Source organism: Pteropus vampyrus, unplaced genomic scaffold (assembly GCF_000151845.1).
Source record: "Pteropus vampyrus isolate Shadow unplaced genomic scaffold, Pvam_2.0 Scaffold22, whole genome shotgun sequence".
NCBI lineage: Eukaryota > Metazoa > Chordata > Mammalia > Chiroptera > Pteropodidae > Pteropus > Pteropus vampyrus.
In genome coordinates this window covers 2,870,284-2,875,369 of record NW_011888803.1, presented here as the reverse complement: position 1 = coordinate 2,875,369, position 5,086 = coordinate 2,870,284, and positions in this window count along the sequence as shown.

Here is a 5,086-nt window from a genome sequence, read left to right as displayed (position 1 = left end):
ATAGAGCAAGATGAAAAACCTAGCAGTACAGTAACCTGGCAGTCTGCTGCCACAGTCCATGTGATTAACTACTTATGTTATGCTCTTTCTGATACACACAGGAAAAAGGAATAAAAAGGATAGTTATGAACTAACTGTCTGTCTAAAAGCTTTAGAGTTTCATTGCTGTTATTTTCTCTTGTTAAATATCATATGATGTAAATATTTCTTTTTTTACCAGCTGCTTCCTTAAATGACAGGAAAAGTTAATATCTGAAGTCCCTAATGCATAGGTCTCATAGATATTACCTTCAGCTTTCTGGTTCCGGGGATGGCTCTGATTTTAGACTTATGGAGCCTTCCAGAATGGGCATTGGCACATTGGGTCTCTACTCATAAATTCCTATCCTCCATTTTCTAGCTTTAATTAAATTGTCCAATGAAAATTTTTATTTCCCTGATGCACGCTAGCACAGTAAATTTATAGGTATTAGGAAGTTCGGAAATATCATGGATCAGAAATTATAGTAGTCAAGGTTATATGTTCTTTGAGGGCAGATAATGTGTTTGTTCTAGTTAGCACTTTTTCTCTGTCTTCTAGCAGAGTGCTAAAAATCTAACAGGTGTCTAATATGATTACCAAATAAATGAATTAATAGATGAATTACATATAAGATATGAGAAACAACTTATTTTGAATTTGCTCATCCTAAAATTATTGCTATGTTTACTCTCTCTTCTAGGTCAAATTTATTTACCTTTTATCATTATTATCATCCAAACCTGTCCACATTCTATGGTCCTCAATCAGATGTAATCCAACTTATTATGGCCCATAGCGTCTTGAATTAAATACAGCATTAAATTTGTATGGAAATCACCCCTTTAAAAATCTCCAAAATCTTTTTTCATTACATTGAATCACCATATGCTACATATTTATCATGGAAATCAAGCTATATAATAATCATGTTTTAGTTTAACCATTTTTTCCAACTACAATAAAGTTCTGCATTTGGAGAAGTTATTCTCCAAGCGCTGAAAGAAAACAAAAAAATGTAAAATTTATATCCATAAATTTCAAAACTTCAAGCTAAGTATTCAAAAACGATTTCCTTTATTTATATAATTTTATATGAAAACCAGAACAGAAAACATTCAATAGTCTATAAAACATTCATTGCATCATTAAATTGGCATATGTTTGTAAAGGTTTATCTTTTACTGCAGCGATATGTCAGAGTGAGATGATGTGGTACGCAGCTGCAAAGGAGATTGTACTCTATGGCATACATTTTGTTGAAAAGCATAAAGATTTAAAATAAGAAGACAATTTGAATATAAATTATGTACGTTACAGTAAAATGAAACGAATTAACCTTATATTTATTGCAAAGAACAAGTCCTTAAAAAATTTAAATCAAGCTTAGAAATGCAATATTTTGAATACTATCCTGAAGTGTATGCACAAATTGGAGTACGTCATTTAGCGAAACGCAAAAAAAAATTTTTCTTCTACTTCTGATTATTACCATTTTATTTTGTTAAAGGAAAATCTAAATTTTACAAGAAAAGAAATAACTCAAACCCACTGTAAAGACCAATCGAAAGTCCTACATAAGAACAGACTGAATTAATTCCCTGAAAATAGTTAATAGAAGTTAAAATAAACTATAATTTCCAACATAAAAATGCATAAAAATATTCCCATCAGAGGAAATAAAATAAAACCAAAAATTGGCTCTAGTATAAGAAGTCTCAGAATGATATATGGAACAGGAGATCAGAATGCCTAAAATCTTAAGGAGAATATGTATTTACAAATTTAAAAATTAATTATATCTATTATTTTTAGATAGTAAAGGTATAGTTTTTAAAAGTAACAAGAAAATGAAAATAATAGAGACATGTCATTTTAGCATTATAAACCATGGCTAAATCATAGTTCTCACAGTTGACCTTTGTCAAACTCAAAATCACAACATAGAACATGTATATAGATCTGCGCGCTGCTAGAAAAGACTTGGAGAGAATGTTAACCTTTAGTTGATACTGTTTAAAATTCTCCCATATCTGTTTTGTCATATTGTAAGTCATTTTCCCTTTACTAGTGTTCTCTGAAAGCATTTGCATCTGCTTTCTTTCTAATTTATCGTTCCTTCCTTCCTTATTTCTAAAGTGTGCTCTAAGCCAAAAACCCTGTTCATAAACTCTCCACTATTAGAATAAAACAGATAGGTGCTGCTATGTCCACAGAAATGCTTCCAGTGTGTTATCACATCCCTTAAGGTTTGCAAACATATATTTTTTAAATTAGTTGACAGTATATTTTCTTGTAACACTTCTGGCTTAACCCATTTCTATTCATTTAATAAAGTCTTTCATGTGTCTATGGAAAATAAATCACTATGTGTTGAACAGAGAGAAGTGTTATGTCTACAGCTGCTTCAGTGTTCTAATAGTCAATAAAATTATTTCTTTTTTATCTTTAAAATTTTATTTATTTTATTTTGTTTTATTTTATTATTAGTTTCAAGTATACAGTACATTAGTTAGACATTTACATAGTTTATAAAACAATCCCCCGATTACTCTATCACCCCTCTGGCTCTACACCTAGCCATAACATTAGTTACCACTGACTACATTCCCTGTGCCATGCTCCCCATCCCCATGACCTATAAATTACTAATTTGTACTTTTTTAACCCTTCATCCCTTTCTCCTAGTCCCTCAGCACCCCTCCCCTCTGGCCATCACCAGATTGTCTTCTATATTTGTGAGTCTGTTTTTAATTAGTCTGTTCTTTTTGTTCCTTAGATTCCACATGTAAATGAGATCATATGGTATTTATCTTTCTTTGTCTGACTTTTTTTGCTCGGTATAATAACCTCTAGGTCCATCCATGTCGTTGCAAATGGTAGGATTTAATTTTAAATGGCCAAGTACTATTCCATTGTATATATGAATCATAACTTTTAATTTTATGATAAAGAAGTTATGGCTCATAAAATTATTTCTTTAACTATTTTTAGATAAATTTACAAGTATTGAAAACTTTGGCATGCAATATAAAAATTGCATCTAACCAGAAAGGTGACAATTATATACTTTTTCTAATTCTCCCAAAATAATAGCTATCTGATTATTCAAAAAGCAGTTGAATGAATACAGAAGGAACTTCCTGGTTAATTAAAAGAGTGCTTCATTTAACTTTTCTGTTTTCAACTTTAGAGTTAAGTAATTTTTTGAGAAGATGATTTGAAATAAAAGAATGATTAGAAACATGGACCGGAAACCACATTAGCTAAACGACTTTGAAATAACGTCTCTGGGTCTCAGTTGACTCTTCATTAATAAAATGATAACACTGATAATTCCTATTTCATAGGGTTGGAGAGAGAATTAAATGAATTAATATATATGTAAAGTGCTTTGTATATTGTCTGGCATATAGTATGTGCTATATACATATTTACTGTCATGAAGATGATGATGATGGTTCTCCAACCCAGAAATAAATGATGCAATTTCAGAAACTATTCTTACATGACAAATGTGAATAGATATATTCTTATATATCTATATCTAGTGACAGAAGGCACATGTGTACTTTTTTCCAATAAAAAAAAATCTATTATTATTTTCTTCTTTTGCTCTCCAGACTGAACAATTTGAGGACATAGTTCTTCAACTTTATCAAATAGGGGTCACTATTGGGAGAGCTTTGATGGAGTATATCTGTAAAGATGGCCTCATCTGGTTGAGGGCAGGGTTCCAATGTCCAGAACTGATTTCCCCAGGGAGGCCTTACTGGATATGCAGTTTCACTGAAATTCACACCCAATAGCGAAGTGCAAAGAGGGTCACCATTAACCACAATGTGTTCAGTTCTTCAGGTGAGCTCTTTAGAGAGACAGCAAATTTAACTGGGATGTTTCTTCTATATCCACCAGAGATGCATATTATTTGAAAATAGAAACCAGGGAGCAATTGGATATAGCCGAAGGAATTTTATAATTCTTTGTGTTGTTTGCTTGTATAGACACAGCTGGGAAAAGATTGCTTGTGGGAGTCAAGACACAGTTCCTGATACCAGGATACATTTAAAGGTGTGCTTATTCCAGTGGAAAAAATAAGAATAGAATAAATGCCATGTTGCTGCTCAGAAGTCCAATCATGAACAGTTAAAAATGAATAAGCATGGCTATTTTCCTCATTTAATTACTCGCTGGAGGCTTTAAAAGTTATTTATTTCTCCACAAATAACAACTTTATTTATCTCAATAAAATATTATATTTGGTAAAGATTCCTTTACAGTTATTTTATATATTTTTTTAATTTATTGGAGGGTGAGGATTACATTTGTTGATCAATTGTTCTTGGTGCTGTGATAAGTATATTACAAACATATTTTTTATTTAAAGCTTATAACAAAAAAAATAATTATATTTTCTTACTTTACAGTTGAAGAAACTGAAGGTCTATAAGTAATGTCCAACATAAGTAGAGCCAGTGGCGAAGCAGGAATTTAAAACTGATTCTGTTCCACACTAAACTTTATGTTCTTTACATAACATTGTGCAGTTGTTCTACCTGACATGACTATTGGGAGTAAATTGTGTATTTTTTCAACTGGTTGTTTTGACAGTATGATAAATAAGGCTCAATGTTTTTTCAATTTTTCTTTAAATAGTTCAGCCATTATACTTTTGATTTTTCTGCTTCTTTTATTTTGTTGAAGTAGCATTTCTCTCTTTCCTCTTCTGGATTAGGAGATGTTATTGCTTAAGCAAAGATAGCAATTCAATCATTATCACAACAGATTTGCATGACCAGATCTGTAGCTACTGAGTGCCAATTATAGTATCAAGATACTTTCTATGGAGCTTTCAGGAAATCTACTATTGGAACGTTTCTTTCATCCCTATTTCAAGGAAGTTAAGTTTTTATAGCCTTTGAGAAATTTTAGCAAAATAACCAGGAGGCCATTAAGAACCACTTCAGGAATAATCAATTGCTGTACCTGAACAGCTGCTTCTTGTCAAAAGAGGAACACCTCTATGAAGCTGAAGCTAAATATGCTACTTTCAGATCTTGCTAACAC